Source organism: Furipterus horrens, unplaced genomic scaffold, assembly GCF_987537825.1.
Source record: "Furipterus horrens unplaced genomic scaffold, mFurHor1.1.pri manual_scaffold_17, whole genome shotgun sequence".
Lineage (NCBI taxonomy): Eukaryota > Metazoa > Chordata > Mammalia > Chiroptera > Furipteridae > Furipterus > Furipterus horrens.
The window spans coordinates 56,714,286-56,732,528 of record NW_028327187.1 but is presented as its reverse complement, the minus strand read 5'-3'; the positions used below and the strand labels follow the sequence as shown (position 1 = coordinate 56,732,528).

General features: G+C 42.2%; 2 pseudogenes; one reads left to right on the top strand and one right to left on the bottom strand.

The window, feature by feature from the left end:
* Window positions 1-10,208: 10,208 nt before the first annotated feature.
* On the bottom strand, window positions 10,209-11,539 carry LOC149991047 (E3 ubiquitin-protein ligase pellino homolog 3 pseudogene; annotated as a pseudogene).
* A 5,821-nt stretch (window positions 11,540-17,360) lies between these two features.
* Window positions 17,361-17,648, top strand: LOC149991046 (small ubiquitin-related modifier 2 pseudogene; annotated as a pseudogene).
* The last annotated feature ends 595 nt before the right edge of the window (window positions 17,649-18,243 follow it).

Genomic DNA, 18,243 nt, shown 5'->3' with positions numbered 1-18,243 from the left:
GGGCTTCAGGATTTTTCGGGTATAATCCTAGCAGTGGAATCACTGGTTCAAACGGCAGTTCCATTTTTAATTTTTTGAGGTAATTCCATACTGTTTTCCATAGTGGCCGCAGCAGCCTGCATTCACACCAACAGTGCAGTAGGGTTCCTGTTTCTCCACATCCTCGCCAGCATTTGTTGTTTGTTGATTTGTTGATGATGGCCATTCTGACAGGTGTAAGGTGGTAGCTCATTGTGGTTTTTACTTGTATCTCTCTGAAGGCCAATGATGTTGAGCATTTTTTCATGTGTCTATGGACCTTCTGTATGTCCTCTTCGGAGAAGTGTTTGTTCAGGTCCTTTGCCCATTTTTTAATTCGGTTGTTTGTTTTCTTGATGTTGAGTCATATAAGCTCTTTATATATTTTGGAGATCAGTCCCCTGTCTGTGATATCATTGGCAAATATGTTTTCCCATATGGTTGGTTTCCTTTTCATCTTGCTGATGTTTTCTTTTGCTGAGCAGAAACTTTTCAGTTTGATGTAGTCCCATTTGTTTATTTTTTCCTTTACTTCTCTTGCCTTAGGAGATGTATCCGTGAAGATATTGTTACGTGTGATATCTGAAAATTTCCTGCCTATGTTTTCCTCTGGGACTTTAATAGTATCACGGCTTACATTTAAGTCTTTAATCCATCTTGAGTTTATTCTCGTCTGTGGTGTAAGTTGGTGGTCTAGTTTCATTTTTTTGCACGTCCCTGTCCAGTTCTCCCAGCACCATTTGTTAAAGAGGCTCTTCTCACTCCATTTTATGTTCTTTCCTCCTTTATCAAAGATTAGTTTACCATAGAGGCCTGGGTTTATTTCTGGGCTTTCAATTCTGTTCCACTGACCTATATGTCTGTTCTTATGCCACTACCAGACTGTTTGGATCACAGTGGCTTTGTAGTATTGTTTGATGTCTGGTATCCTGATTCCTCCTGCTGTGTTCTTCTGTTTCACTATTGCTTTTGCTATTCGGGGTCTTTTTTGGTTCCATATGAATTTTTGGAGGATTTGTTCTAGGTCAGTGAAATATGTCATTGGTATTTTAATAGGGATTGCATTGAATTTGTAAATTGCTTTGGGTAGTATGGCCATTTTGATGATGTTGATTCTTCCCATCCAAGAACATGGTATTTGCCTCCATTTATTTGTATCTTCCTTAATTTCTTTCTTCAATGTTGCATAATTTTCAGTGTACAGGTCTTTTATCTCTTTGGTTAAGTTTATTCCTAGGTACTTTATTTTTATTGTTGCTATAGTAAATGGTATTTTCTTTTTTGCTTCTGTCTCTGAGGTTTTATTGTTGGTGTACAGAAATGCCTTAGATTTCTGTATATTTATTTTGTACCCTGCTATTTTGCCAAATCCACTTATTATATCAAGTAGTCTTTTAATGGAGTTTATAGGGTTTTCTAGGTATACTATCATGTCGTCTGCAAATAGTGATAGTTTTACTTCTTCTTTCCCAATTTGGATGCTTTTATTTCTTTGTCTTATCTGATTGCTGTGGCTAGGACTTCCAACACTATGTTGAATAGAAGTGGGGAGAGTGGACAGCCTTGTCTAGTTCCTGATTTCAGGGGGAATGCTTTCAGTTTTTGTCTATTGAGTATGATGTTGGCTTCAGGCTTCTCATATATAGCCTTAATGATGTTAAGGTATGCTCCCTCTATTCCCATTTTGCTGAGTGCTTTCAACATAAATGGGTGTTGTACTTTATCAAATGCTTTTTCTGCATCTAAAGATATGATCATGTGATTTTTGTCTTTAATTTTGTTTAGATGATATATTATATTTATTGATTTGCGAACATTAAACCATCCTTGCATCCCTGGGATGAATCCCACTTGATCATGGTGTATGATCTTTTTGATGTATTGTTGGATCCTGTTTGCCAAAATTTTATTGAGGATTTTAGCATCTATGTTCATCAGTGATATTGGCCTGTAGTTTTCTTTCTTTGCTGTGTCTTGACCTGGTTTTTGGGATGAGGGTAATACTGGCTTCATAGAAAGAGTTTGGGATTTTTCCCTCTTCCTGGATTTTCTGAAATAATTTGAGGAAGGTAGGCGTTAGTTTTTCCCTAAATGTTTTGTAAAATTCGCCTGTGAAGCCATCCGGTTCAGGGCTTTTGTGTGCAGGGAGATTTTGGATTACTGTTTCAATTTCCTTCTTTGTTATTGGTCTGTTGAGACTTTCTACTTCTTCTTGATTCAGTTTGGGAAGGTTCTATGTTTCTAGAAATCTGTCCATTTCTACTAGGTTGTCAAATTTCTTGCCATATACTTGTTTGTAGTAATTTCTTATAATTGTTTGTATTTCTGAGGTATCAGTCGTGATTTCTCCTCTTTCATTTCTGATTTTGTTTATTTGGGTCTTCTCTCTTTTTTTCTTAATGAGCCTGGCTAGAGGCTTGTCAATTTTGTTTATTTTTTCAAAGAACCAGCTCCAAGTTTTGTTGATTTTTTGGATTGTTCGTTTGGTTTCTATGTCGTTTAATTCCGCTTTGATCTTGATGATTTCCTTTCTTCTTTTTGCCCTAGGCTTTGTTTGTTGTTGCTGTTCTAGTTCTTGTAGCTTTATGGTTAGGTTTTTTATTTGAGATTCTTGTAGCCTTTTCAGATATGCCTGTATTGCTATGAAGTTCCCTCTTAGGACTGCTTTTGCTGTGTCCCATAGGTTTTGGGCTGTTGTGTGTTCATTGTCATTAGTTTCTAGAAATCTCTTGATTTCCTCTTTGATGTCATTGTTAACCCATTCATTATTAAAGAGCGTGTTATTCATTCTCCATGAGTTTGGGTGTCTTTGATTTTTTTCCCTGAGGTTGATTTTTAGTTTCAAGGCATTGTGGTCTGAAAAGATGCTGCATAGGATTTCAATTTTCTTGAATTTGTTGAGGCTTGTTTTGTGTCCTATTATGTGGTCTATCTTTGAAAATCTCCCATGTGCCTTTGAAAAGAATGTATATTTTGCTTCTTTGGGGTGAAAAGTTCTATATATATCAGTTAAGTCCATGTGGTTTAGTGTGTTGTTCAATGCCTGTATATCCTTGGTGTTTCTTTGCTTGGATGATCTGTCTATTGTTGATAATGGAGTGTTGAAGTCCCCTACTATGAGTGTGTTGTTGTTAATATCCTTCTTGTGGTCTTCTAGTACTTGCTTTATGTATTTGGGTGCTCCTATGTTGGGTGCATATATGTTTATCAGTGTTATATCTTCTTGATGAATCGTTCCTTTAGGTATTATGAAATGTCCTTCTTTGTCTCTTTTTATTGCCCTTGCTTTGAAATCCGTTTTGTCTGACATGAGGACTGCTACCCCAGCTTTTTTTCAGGTCCATTTGCTTGGAATATTTTTTTTATATCCCTTTACTTTCAGTCTATGTAAATCTTTTGTTTTGAGGTGTGTTTCTTGTAGACAGCAAATATGTGGGTCCTGTCTTCATATCCATTCCATTACCCTATGTCTTTTAATGGGAGCATTTAAGCCATTTACATTTAACATTATTATTGACATGTATTTATTCATTTCCCTTTTGTATCTCTGTTCCTCTACTCTTTTTTTGTTTTTTCTCTTCCTTTTTCTTAGGACATTCCCTTTAGCATGTCTTGCAATGCTGGTTTTGTGGAGATGTATTCTTTTAGTCTTCCTTTGTCTGAGAAACTTCTTATTTCACCTTCTATTTTGAATGAGAGCCTTGCTGGGTAGAGTATTCTTGGTTGTAGTCCTTTGTTTTTCATTGTTTGAAATATTTTTGACTATTCCCTTCTGGCTTGTAATGTTTCTGTTGAGAAATCGGTCGATAGCCTTATTGGAGCTCCCTTGTAAGTTATTTGCTGTTTTTCTCTTGCTGCTTTTAGGATTCTCTCTTTGTCTTGGAATGTTGCCATTTTAACTATGATGTGCCTTGGAGTGGGTTTTTGGGGGTTTCTCTTGATTGGAACTCTCAGTGCTTCTTGGACTTGCATAGCTTTTTCTCTCATCAGGTTCGGAAAATTTTCTGTCACTATTTCTCCTATCAGATTTTCAATTCCATGCTCCTTTTCTTCTCCCTCTCGTATTCCGATGATCCTTAAATTATTTTTTCTAATACTATCCTGTAATTCCCTTACATCTTGTTCATATTTTTCAGTCTTTTTTCATTTTGCTGTATCATTTGAGAATTATTACCTACATTATCCTCTAACTCATTAATCTGATCTTCTGCTTCATTTAGTCTGCTTTTGACTGATTCTACTGTGTTTTTCAGTTCAGAGATTGCATTCTTCTTTTCTTCCTGGTTCTTGTTGATAGTTTCTATGTCTTTTTTTATGCTGGTGTAGTTCTCTGCAAGTTCCCTGTAAATTTCTTGGAGCTGTTGGTAACTTCCTTGGAGGTTGTCATAGTTGTTTTTGAGGTTTTCAAGCATATTGAGCTTCTTCACCACCATAGTTTTGAATTCCATGTCGGACATTTGGGCTATGTCTATTCCATCTACCTCTTTTTCTGGGGATTCCTCTTTTCTTTTCATTGAGAGGTTGTTTCTGTGTCTTACCATGTTTAATTCTTCTTGTTTGTTTTTGTTATTTGGATTTGTCTGCTTTGCCTTCCCACCTTTGTGGTATGAGATTTTTTATGGTAGATCTGGGGGATTCAGTGGTGCAGTCTCTTTGATCTCCTGAGCCTGATGTTCTTGGGGTACCTTTTATATCGTTTGTTTATGCTGTCTGGTTATATTTCAGATTTTTTTGTTGTTGTTGTTAGGATATTCCTTCTGGCTTGTTGATTGGGAGTCACTCTATCCACTTTATCTCGAATTCTTTTGTGGAGATGTCAGTTCAGCCTTCTTGTGTCGTCTTCTTTTTCTGCGTCCACAGCTGGTCTAATGTGATGGGTCAGAGATTCCTATTCCTTGCAGCAGTGGTGTGCGCGAGGTGGCCGGCAAGGCACAATGCAAGGCAGCCAAGAGCCCACCTCAGGTCTGCCACGCAGCGCTCCAGGAAAGCAGGCCACGCCGCATTTTGGGGAAGCTGGCAAGGTGTTTTTTTTGTTTTTTTTTTTTTTTTTCACTCAAGCATCAGTGCTCGCCCAAGGCAGCTGGGGAACTAAGCTCAGGCCTGCTTCGCCGCGTTCCCAGAAAGCAGGCTGCCCCAAGCTCCAGGAAAGCCCTCCATGTGTTTTTTTTGGCTCGAACACCGGTTTAGCGCCCAAGGCGGCTGGGGAACTAAGTTCAGGCCTGCCCCGCCACGCTCCTAGAAAGCAGGCCGTGCAAAGCTTCGGGAAAGCCCTCCAGGTGTTTTTTTGGCTCGAGCACCGGTGTGCGCCCAAGGTGTCCGGGGAACTAAGCTCAGGCCTGCCGCGCTGGGCTCCGAGGAAGCTGGCCGCGCTGCACTCCGGGAAAGCCCTTGAGGTGTTTTTTTGGCTTGAGTGCCGGTGTGCACCCAAGCGGCTGGGGAGCTAGCCTCAGGCCTGCAGCACCGTGTTCTGGACGTTGGTCTTTCGCCTCTTAGGGCAGGGCTGCAGACACTTGTGCTCAGTAGAAGTGAGTGTCTGTGAGTCCTGCTGCCCACCGTTCCCGCACCTCCTGAGCAGGCACGTGCAGAGCCTGGGCAAGTGCTCTGCGCTCAGGATTCCAGCCTGGTACTTGGGCCTCATGCCCACTGGGCTGACCAGGGACGACTGTGCACAGTCTTCTGTGTGTCCAGTGGGCCCTCCCTGCGCCCGTTGGGTCACTGATTTTATGTCTGTTGGCGTGTGTCCGAGGGGCACCTGGACGCACAGCCCTGCGCACCTGGGCCAGTGAATGAGGGCACTTCCCTATGCGCGCCCCTGCAACCCAAGGGGAGGGTTGGGGGGTGGATGAGTGCACCACTGCGCCTGCTCTCCTCAAGAATGGCCTACCACCCCCAAACTCTCCTCCCCTCTCTGCCATCCACTAGAGAAAAATATAAAGGAGAATTATGTTCTCACTTGCCCGGCAGCATGCTGTCTCCTGTCCTTCAGCGCCAATGCCACTTGGTCGAGTCCGGTCTCTGCCAGCGGGCAGAGATCCGCTCTCCTCCCAACTCCTCTCCCCGGGCAGCCTGTGGTCCCCAAAAATCCTTTGTGTCCTTCCAGCTGCAGCTCCGGCAGCCGCCCCAGTCAGGAATCCCATTTCTTCCCCTTTTTCTCCGCTATCCTCACTAAACAGGTTGTTCCCAGATGGATTTTCTCTAATCCAGCAGTGCCTTGGCTCGACTCCTGCCAGTGTCCAGCTGCTCACTGAGATGTTCTGTCTGCAGTTAGCCCAAACTGCAGAAGGGCCTCGGGAGCCTGAAACCTCAACCTCTCCTCACTCCTCCGCCATCTTCCCTCCAAATCATACTGATTGTAGTGCCAAAATATACCTGGAACCCACCTGATGTCTACTAACCATCTTAGTCAAGTCATACCTGAGTCACTGCAATCTCAAACTGGTCTTCCTGCTTTCATTCTTGCCTCTTTTAATCCATTGTCTACATAGAAAAGTGATTTCCCCTCAAATCTCTATTTTTGTATTAAATTCACATGATATTGGTTAATATAAATGAGATTATATTGAGCGTTTGAAATAAAAGAACAGCTGGCACAAATAAATTTTGGGGGAAAAATCACCAACTTTTTTTTTAGTTTATTTTATTGGTTATGTTGTTATAGTAGTTCCAATTTTTCCCCTTTGCTCCCCTCTCAACTCTTTATCAGAATATAACTCATTGTGGGGAGCAGAAGTGCAAGGTTTGAGTAGAGCAGGATTGATAAACCATTTCTTAAAGGGCTATCTAGTAAATAGTTATTCACCTATATAATGAGAGTAATCATACCTCTTTCAGTTGGAGGGGGTGGACTAATGCTAGTTAAATAATGCATCTTGTAGAGCTCTTACCTGGTAGAGAAGAGGTTTAATACATGAGAGCTATTTATTAAGCATCTAAAATGTTCTAGTTAATTTTGGCTGTGTAAATTTGAGAAAACTTGCTTAACTTCTCAAACTTTGACTATTTCTCTATAAAATAGACATGTCATCTACTACATAAACTAAGTAACTTGGTAGGCACTACATTAATGTTAACTGATCCTATATTCTTCCATATATATATATATATATTTGCTCATAGATAGGACCTCATATTAGAAACCATCCTGCAGGCAATTTAACGTGACCAAAGGCATAAGATGCATTAGTGGTGGTGGTGCAGTTCATCTTTACATCTGCTGAAAGCACAAAAGAATTTTTAGCACAGTTGAAAAAAGTTGCATACTCTCTAGCTGGGGCCATATTAACAATTTTTAAGGAAAACATTTCCCTGTCCTTTTGAGATACCACAGGTCCCCAATTATAAATATCATAGTAGGTCATTTTCTTATTGATATGCTTAAATAAAGTATAATTTCAGAGGCTTTCCAGGGGAGTACAAACACCTATAAGACATGAAGTGAATGTTCAACATAAGTGCTTCCTGCAATACAAAAGTCAGTTTGGAACATGTTTTGTTAAATATGCCCAAATATTTTCATCTCATTTGAAAGGAATAAGTTCTCCGTAACATCAAGCCAAACAAAAAGTCATGAAAAGAACATAAGTAATTATTTTCAAAAGAAGACTTTTAGGTCTTCTTGCAGTTCAGTGATCCATTGTTGCTCTGGTGATTTCTTTACTCTGGTGTGATGAATCCAAGGTTTTATTCCTGCCAACTCTACCACAGTGGGCATGGTGAGGAGTATGTCCTAAGATCCAGTCCACTTTTCTTTTAGTTGGTTCTCTTGAGAACCTGTCTTCTGGAGATCCCATGCTCAAAGGAATGTAGCCAAACCTGTGGGGGAGAGGGCTCTAATACAAGCAAGATCATTAATTACAGCTAATGTCTTATTTAAATGTTGTACATATTTCTTTACCTTCACTTCCTGATCTATATGCATATCTCCCATCCCAGTCATAGTCTGAGATGGTCACTCATACACAGTTTCATAAGGGCTCAATTGAACTACACTTTAAGGAGCCACCCTTATACTGAGCAGGGCAATAGGTAAAGCTTGATCCCACTGGAGATGAGTTTCTTGACACAGCTCAGCTATATTTTTCTTCAAGGTGTGATTAATCTTTTCTACCTTTCCAGAAGCCTAAGGTCTCCAGGCCATGTGGAGTCTCCACTTGATTCTTAAAAATTTACTAATCTGTGTAATTTCTGAAACAAAAGCAGGTCCACTACCACTTTGAATGCTGCTGGGTAAGCCAAAGTGAGGAAGTATTTCCTTCAGTATGTCTTTCACTACTTCCGAGGATTTCTCCACTCTAGTAGGATAGGCTTCTACTCCTGAAAAAGTGTCAACAAAGACTAACAAATATTTCCACCCATGGACCCTTGGCATCTGGGTGAAGTCTATTTTTCTGTCCTTAAACAGACTCTGTCCTTGGTATTTTTTGCTTTCTTTCTTTTGATGAAGATCTGTCTTGGTGTTGTTCTTCTGATGCACACACATCTAGCAATTTACTTTTTGTATGGCTTTAGAAATTCCAGGACCTGTGAGCCATAGTTTAATATATATGGTTAATGAGTCCCTTACATAGTGAGTGGCCTCATGCAAATGCGTCATGACTGGGTCTACTAAATGTTCAGGAAGCAGTATAACTCCTTTCTTATTCTTTCTCCAATCACTGTGAGCACCTTCTTCATAAAAAACCCCAGCTCTCAGCTTTCTCTAAGTCTGCAGTTGAATATTCAGGGTCAAATTGTGAAAAGTCTAGAACAGGTACCAAAAGCATTACAAATGTTCCTTTAGCAGCCTCTTTCATTGCTCAATCAGCCAGATTGTTTCCTCTAGCCACTTCAGTGTCCTCTTTCTGATGCCCAGGGCAGTGACTTCCACCTGTAGAGGTACCTGAACAGCTTCTAACAACTTTAAATTTTCTGCTGCATGCCTAATTTCCTTTATGTTGGAAGTTAATAGTCCTTTTTCCTTCCAAATGGAACCATGTGCCTGCAAAATTAGAAAAGCTTCCCTTGAGTCATTATATTATATACATTCTCTCTCTCTCTCTCTCTCTCTCTCTCTCTCTCTCTCTCTCTCTCTCTCTCTCTCTCATGCTCAATTAACATAGTTATTATTATCATTAGCAAATGTTGGACACAAAGTGGGCACTCGGGAATGGTAGCCCTTGCATCACAGCCAATGTTCCGGAACTGCAAGTCCTCTCTCTTCCCTCAGCTCCTGACTTCACAAATGAGGTTCTGAATCCTCCGTCCAGCATCTTCTCTGCTAGCACAGCCCCAGCCTCTTGTTTCAGCCTCCTTCCCACCCTCCTGAAGCCCCTACTCCAGCCACTCGGAACCCCACTCAGTTTCCTGCTTACTAACCTCGGAGCCTGTGCTCCACCTCTCTTCTGTCTACAGCACCCTCCCCTTCCTGTGGGAGATTTCACTGAAGCTGAGTTCCTATGCTTCCTCCTTCGTGAACCCTTCTTCACTTTCCCACCTGCCAGTGAGACCTGCATTATAACCCCTGGTAATTTCTCTGATCCTGGCACACAGGAAACGATGCTGTCATTAGGTAATTTGGTCTGTTGTTCCCTAGACTGTGAACTCTACCAGGTAGGAAACCAGGGCTGAATCTCTCTGCATCCCCAGAACCCACTTGGCATGGAGTCCAGCCCACAGTGGGTTTTCACAGATGCTGGTCCGAGTCTGCCACTTACCTGTAACTGACTTGGGCTGGAGGCATTTCACACATGTGGGACATGTGGGATTGGTGAGGGCAGCTGAGCAGCAAGGTTTATAGAGGACCCCAGGGCAGCAGCATGGTGAATATCTGAAACTAGGTTGGAAAGCTCAGGGCACAGCCAGCCTAAACTGGGGGTCAGGGGCCTAGGGTTCTTTCACTTCCTCAGGGGCATAGTGTTGGTGGCATGATGTGGGACACCCCAGGAAAAGCCAGAGCATGGGGGTTAGGCTTCTCTCCATCAAACCAGGACAGAGCTAGTGCTCAGGATTCCATCATTCTAACTGGCCTAGGGGTGTCAGGGACACCTTTGAGGACGAGCTTTGAAAGGGAAGGGGCACAGCCTATCCAAGCATACATGTGGTGTGGCTATGTGCAAGCAGGTGGAGTCCCACATGCAGAGCTCCCTCTAGGCTGCAGGAGGTGGTGGACCTGGGTAGGCAGGCTGGCGCGTCAGCAGGGGGCCCTAGGAAACCTAGTCCAGTGGCCCCTGGAAAATGAGGCAAACGCAGCCATGTTCACCAGTGAGCCAGGCCACACAAAAAAGGCAGGCAGTGTGGAAAGCATGGGTGCCATGGGGCAGTGGTATCTGGGCCCAATAGTGGAAGTCTTCTCAGAGCAGTCATGGCCACAGAGTACAAAGGCATGGCTGGGCAGCCCAGGATCCAGGCAGAGGCTGGCCCCCTGGCCAAGCCACAACAGCACACAGGGCCCCATGAGATGACAGAGGACACTTGCGCTCCTGGGGGCCCCGCTCCCTCTGACAGCCCCAACCATGGTAGCCGTGGACTTGGCAGAAATGAACATAGACCCAGGGCTGCTGCTTGTTGGGTGCTATGTGGCCATAGGCTACACTGGGGAAGGCCAGAGTGCTGAGGGCCATAGGGCACTGCAGCTATGCTGCGCTCGCCTCCTGCAGCTGGGCCTCCAGCTACTTCAATGTAGGTACCCACAGCAGCCCAGCCTGTATGCACCACAGCAGTGTGGCTCTGCACAGGTTGATGAGGTAGCTGTCCTGAAGCACATTGGACTCCTTTCCCACCAGCTTCCCCTGCTACTGTGCTGAATGACTGTTCCTCAAAGCAGAGACGTTCCCACAGACAGAGATCTCCTTCCAGACACCTGGGTCTGAGTCCTCAGAGAAGCTGCCCACTGGGTACATCATCAGGACCCCCGCTGCAGGTTAAGCCATCCATCAGACTGTCTGGGGTCCACCATTTGGCTGCTCACTCTCCAAGGAAGATGTTGCTGGAGGCATTGAAGCCAGTGGCATAGATGCAGGCACTATAGGGTGGCCAGGAGTCACACAGGATGCAGCAGACATAGCGGGAGATGGTGTTCTGGGCAGAGGGGTCCTCAGCCACCCCTCCTCCAAGGGACATGTCTGTTCCTACAAAGTCAATTATGTTCTCCATGGAGCAGCCAATCTTGAACAGGTCTGTGTCATTGTCATGTGTGTACTCAACTATAACAAAGTAGTTCTGGGACAGTGTGTAGGAGATGCTGTGCTAGACCTGGTTACTCAGTGCCTTGGAGAAGAGCAGTGTGGAGATGTGGTGCATTACATCTGACTCTACTCCATTGGCATGTGACCGGCAGCTCAGTGCAAGGCAGCTTGGCCAGAGGCCCTTGTCCCCTCTTGACGAACACCCATTGTAGCACAGGATGATGAGTTCCATACTTGATGTGTTCCTTGCCTGGCTGTGGTCTTCACCAGGATAAGAGGATGCCAGAGCCCTGGTTCCCAGCATGCTGGAGGTCTGAGGTTGGGGGTAACCCCACTTCAGGGTTTCCTTCCAGCACCATTCTGGCCAGGCCACTGCTCTGCCCAGAGCCACTGCACCAGAGGGACACCTGGGACTGAGGGATGGTGACAAGCCTAACTCTCTTTTTGTGCAACAGTTTCAGTGCCCTCCTCAGTGGAATCAGTTCAGCTGTCTGAACAGAGGTTCCTGATGGCAAGGCTTTGGCCTCCACTACTCCTTCAAGAGTCACAACTGCATAATCAGCCTTTCTGTTTCCTTTGTCCATGTAACTGCTTCTATCCACATATAAAGTCCAGTCTGCCTCTTCTAGAGAATGATCCTGTAAATCAATTCTGCTAGAACACACTTCATCAATGATCTCAGCACAGTCATATATTAGTGCAGGCAAGTCAAGCTCTAGAAGATGGGTGGCAGGATTTAACTTAGGGTTTTGAGAGAGACATTGGGATTGTCAAGAATTGCTTGGTATTTGCATGTTCTTCCAGCAAATTTCCACAAATTTACCTTTTGCTCCAGCAGGCACAGCACTTGGTGGAGTACATAAATGGTGATAGGCTGTCCCAGGGAAAACTTTTCAGCTTCCTATAAGAGCTCACAGGTGGCTGCCACAGCTCTCAAGCAGGCTGGCCAGCCCTGGACAGTGTGATCTAATTTAACAAGCATGTGATGGGTTGCAGAATGTCACTAAGCATTTGGGTAAAGGCTCCTAGAATAATGCCCTGCCTTTCATGAACATATAATTGAGAGGGCTTTAGTAGGTTTGGAAGTCCCAAGGCTGGTGTAGAAGCCAGGTGTGCCTTCAGGGACTCAAAAGCCTGGGTGTGATCCTTCATTCATTCTAAAGGGATATATTCTGGTCCTGTCAGAGTTTTTCTGGCTTAACAGATCTGATGAGGAAAACAGAATATGTGTCCAGTAATATCCAATGGGCTACCCTCAGGCCCCATTGCCACTGGAAGTCTTTACAAAGGGTATTTTCCTGCCCTGGTAGGGGCTTGTCCTCCACCGAATTTGGTTCCCTGATGGTTCAAGACAGAAAGATGAGTTCAGGCTAACTTTCCCCAGTTCCCTCAGTTGAGTAAGGAGTAAGATCCCCCAGGGCTGGAGGGGCTATGGGAACCCTGACCATGCTCACAGTAGCCATATCTAGGTCTTCCTGGTCTCTCTCCTCTGAGCTTCTGTTTTTCACAGGCAAATTCTCTTTCCTCTAGACCATTAAGCTATTTCCTTTTAATCCTACATTCCCATTGTGTAAACTCAAAAAAGTTTCTAGGTATTTTGTCTCACTTCCTTGATTTTTGACAAAACAACTCTAATTGCAGTAATATAAAGATATATTCAGCAGCCAGAGCTCTCCTGAGTCTAGATTATCCAATACAGAAGTCAAACAGTATTACAATTAAGAAAACCATTTTTACTTTTTAGTCATAGCTTTATAAGCATAGGTTGACCAATTAGCCAAAACTTGCCCCAGAGGGCTGTTACCTGGAACGGAGGCTTTCCCCCATCCTACCAGACAGAGCTCTGTAATATCACAAAAACCAGGAGGCACCTTAGTCAAACCGGAAGGCACCTTAGTTAAACCAGAAGACACTTTTTTACCAGACAGAGCTCTGTGAACCAGAAGGCACCTTAATTCCTGACAATCTAAGTCATGATCTGAGATTGTAACATGAACCAGAAAGCTCAGTGATTCAATCAAAAGCGAAGACAATGGGAAGTGCTGAGAGTCAGGGGGGGAGAGTCAGGGAAATCACTTGGCAGCTATTAGGGAGCCTTCAAATCTGTACCCTGGGGCCCCACAGTCCAGGCATCCAATGGGACTCCCTACCAAATACCCAGACTTACTGGAGAGTCCCAAAGTCTGTCTCAGAAAGGAGTTGCCAGAATATGAAATATGAAAAGCAGACATTCATGCTGCCTGTCACTATCAGAACCAATATGTAGGGACACGGTTTGAATCTTTATGGGCCCTTTGTTCAGATAGCTGGTGATCTGAGAAGACAGCGAGTTAGGTACCCTAACAGACCATCTTACATTTCCTTTCAAGGCAGCCTTTTTTATAAGGAGGGAAAAGTGTAGGTAGGGATTTGGAATTCAGGAAAGAAGTTAATCAGATAAATGTTGAAGTCTGGCAAATTTCCTAACATCCTTTCATCCATTGACTGGTGATTTTCTATTTGGGTCCTGTGTCCTGGGTGATTTTCTTTATTACTGTCCTGGGTGGCACAATGTCTCTCCCTGGGGTACAATGGCTCAAATGCCATCTTGATTGCTTATGATCTCTTCTGTAACAAAAAGGTTGAATTGCTTGTGGTATCCTGGAATCAGGGTGGGCTGTACCTTCAGTTCCTGAAACAATAGCTTTTTACATGCATTAACTACTAAGCTTATTAAATATTACCTAAAACTAAAATTTTCCAACTCCTGTCCCCCCATCATTTACCTATGCTGCCATCTTGATGAGAAGTCTGTTAATCTTCATTTAGACAAGTTCTGAATTTAGACAAGAGCCAGCATCTGGTTGAAAATGAAGAATCATGAAACAGTAAATTATATTGCCAAACTGCAAAACCTCTGTTCTTTGGAGTGCCGAAAAAATAGTGAGCAATTATATGCCCATTAGGTGCTCAAGATAATGAAAGTTACTAAAAACCGGGGAGATTAACTATTTTGTTGAGTAAGATTGTTACAGAGTGGGGGGGTCTCCAAAAATCCCCAGAGTCTCTGGGTTAGGGGATGGGGAAAAGGGAACAGCTTTTAAGATGCCTTTGTATGACTATGGCTAGTAGCTAGTGTCTTAGTTATGCAAATGGTTTGGTTCTTCCAAGGCCCAAGGAGCTGGGAGGGAATTTGACTATGTAATACTGAGGAAAGAGCCTACAGAGCCTGTGCAAGGTTCTGTGAATGGTCAGAACTGGTTACCACACCAACTGCGTCATAGGACGCAGTCAAGGATTTAAAAATAGGCAGCAACCATTTTAGAGAAGAAGAGAGGAGATCCTCATGGTTTGCAGGAAGGAGATCTCCATGCGGCTTAGAGAGAAGAAGAGGAGATCCACGTGGTTTCCAAGGAAGGCAGAAGAGAACTCCATGTGGCTTGGGAAGGGAGAATATCATGTGGCTTTGAAAGGGCAAAGCACATGTTTTCCTGTACTGTTATACTGAGGCTGATGGCATCGTACCCCAGATCCTGAAGGAGACAGCTGACAGATAAGGGATGGGGAACTTCTGGACATGTTTTTGACTTCTAGCCTTTTGGAGAGCAAAGGAAGTGCTGGGTCCCATGGGAGAAGAGGGCTCTGAGCTGAAGTGCTCACTGCCCTCCCTGGGTTGGAATACTGTAAATAAAGACCTGTTTTCCTCAACACTAGTTGTTGGGTTTTACACCAAGGCACCATGTGAAAGAACACCCTTTTGCTCTGTAACAGCTTTGGCGAGCCCAGATGGGACTAATGGAATCTGTAGCCAGGTTCGCTCTGTAAGAAGATCAGACAAATTTATAAATGAAGGATAAGGATCGAGGGTTCAAAAAATAAAAGAATACATAAAGTCCTAAACCATTTAAAATATTTACTAATTTTTAACTCTCTCAAGGTCATTTGGACAAAAATTGAAAAATAAAACTACATTCTCAATGTAAGACCTTTATAGTATAAAGCAGGATTAAACATGTGAACACTGATACCAAGACAAGAGGCTCATATTAAAACCCTACATAAAACACATCAGGGGGGTCATGAGAGGAGAAGGGGGTAACGTGTTAAATTAGGGAATTAATAGCTATACTTTTTCCCAGCCCCAAATTCTCTGACCTAAAATTTAACAATTGGAAGATATAAATATAAAAAGATTTCTTTACATATGTAACACAGAGAGGTGAGATTTAAAACTCCTGTGGGCAGAAACAATTCAAGTGGAATTTCTGGGCCATCATTTCCCCTGTCTTCCCAGCACAGAACCTCCTGTCTCTGTCCAAACCATTCGACTCTATTTTCGATATTCCCTTCAGGTGTAATGCTTGTTTACACCTTCTTTTTTTGTGTACAAACAGAAACTTGTGTCAAAAACTCAGAAGCCAATGATGATTTTTATATTGGCAGATATGTGAGAAGCCACAACCCTGCATTGATCAAAATGGCCCTAATGTCCCCTCAGTTTGAATAAACTTCAGACAGATTTTCTCCTGACTATAGCCACTGACCTCTGTTTTCTTAGAGCATTTATTTTAGAAAACTTGTAATTGCAAATTTCTTTCTCTGTCCCTTTGAAATGTAGATAAATCTTCTCCCAGCCTCTGACCAGTTTAACAACCCAGGAATGTCTTTTTCAAGGACCTGGGATCTATCCATTTGAAATGAAATCATCAAGAAAGATATTGATTGCCCCTGTCTCTCAATCTCTGTGGGAGGGTAGGAGCTTCAACTTCAACAAAAGAAAATTAGCCAACACTGGATGAGCTAATATCATTGAACAATGTCCCTCCTAACATCCTTCAGTACTTTGTCACTAAGTCACTCCAGAGTTTAAAAACCTTCCCATCATTTTGTTTCAGCAGAGTTGAGTTCAATATTTCTTTCCTATTATAATATTCTTTTTTAATTTTTAAAAATATTGTTATAATTTATATTTAAACTTTCTGTTAGGGTTACTGGCTGATCATTTATTTATTGGTTAGTTCATTTTTTACATTCAATATTTTTCTGCATTAGTTTCAGGTGTATGGCATAATAGTTAGACAATCATGTACTTTACAAAGTGTTCTCCTGATATTTCCAGTAGTCACCTGGCACCATACATATATATTATAATATTTTTAACTCTATTCTCTATGCTGTACTTTACATCCCCTGTATTATTCTGTAACTACCAATCTGTACTTCTCAGTCCTCTAAATTTTTCCCACCACACCCCCCTGGCAACTATTAGTCTGTCCCCTGTATCTATGTGTCTGCTTCTGTTTGTTCATTCAATATATTGTTCTTCAGAGTCCACATATAAGTGAAATCATGTGGTATTTATCTTTACCTGACTGACTGACTTTACTGAGCATAATATCTTCTACATTCATCCAGGCTGTCACAAAAGGTAAGATTTTGTTATTTTTTATGGCTGAGCAATATATCATTGTATATATGTACCATACCTTTTTATCCACTTGTCTATTGATGGGCACTAGGATTGCTTGCATATCTTAGCTATAGTAAATAATGCTGTCATTACCATAAGCATACATATTTTCTTTCAAATTAGTGTTTTGTGTTTCTTTGAATATATTCCCAGAAGTGGAAATACTGAGTCATAAGGCAGTTTTACTTTTAAAAAATTTAAGGATCCTCCGTGATGTTCTCCATAGTGACTGCACCAATCTGCATTCCCACCAACAGTGCAAAAGGGTCTCCCTTTGTCTACATCCTCACCAGCACTTGTTGATGGTTGATTTATTGTTGATATCCATTCTAAAAAGTGTGAACTGGTATCTCATTGTGGTTTTAATTTGCATTTCTCTGATGATTAGTGACATTGAGCATCTTTTCATATGTCTATTGGCCATCCGTATGTCCTCTATGGAGAAGTGTCTATTCAGCTCCTTTGCCCATTATTTAATTAGGTTGTCTTTTTTTTGTTTGTTTGTTTTGTTTTGATTTTTTTTTTTTGGAGTTGAGATTTTTTTTAAACAGACATAATATTTTATTTTATTTTTAAAGAATATTTTATAATACAACGTGTGAGTGCCTTCTGCCTCCTCTACCGCTGCTACCTCCTTCTTCTGCTACTCCTGGTGCTGCTTGTGTGCTTGTTTGGGGCAGACGTGGTACCTCTTTTATGAAGCAGCAGCTGAGGAGACTCTGGTGCTGGCCATGGCCGATGAAAAGCCCAAGGAAGGAGTTAAGACTGAGAACAACGATTATATTAATTTGAAGGTGGCGGCGCAGGATGGTTCTGTGGTGCAGTTTAAGATTAAGAGGCACACACCACTGAGTAAACTAATGAAAGCCTATTGTGAACGACAGGATTGGTCAATGAGGCAGATCAGATTCTGATTTGATGGGCAATCAATCAATGAAACAGACACACCTGCACAGTTGGAAATGGAGGCTGAAGATACAATTGATGTGTTCCAGCAGCAAACAGGAGGTGTCTACTAAAAAGGAAACCTACTACTTTACTTCAGAACTCTGTTCCTCCAGACCAAGAAGATATTCTCAATTAGAAAACTGCAATTTGATTCCACCACATCCTGACTACTACAGTATAGTTTTCTCTATTCTTTCATTTCCCCTTTCCCCATCCCTTTATTGTACATAAAGTAACTGATGTATGTGCACAAGCATTTGCATTTTTTTAACTAAATGGCCAATGATATGTTTTGATTGACATCAAATAGAGATGGGATGGGAAAAATACTTGTTCTGTGAAAATATCCCCTTTATCCATTAGTGGCATGCTCATTCAGCTCTTATCTTTATATTTCAGTAAGTTATTTTGCTCTCGCTGTTTAACAAAAAAAGAACGACATAAAAATCCTTGCATACCTTGTTTGATTGGAGAATTTTAATGTTTTTCATTTATCACTGTAAAACCAGGGATAATTTTATAACTTTTTTGTACATAGCTATTATATGTAGGATGATCTGTCTTTAAGTAGGGATAAATTACTTTAAAAGAAACGAATCCTAGATAGTTTTCCCTTCAAGTCAAGCATCTTGTTGTTTAAATAAACTTCTGGTTTAAAATGGGAAA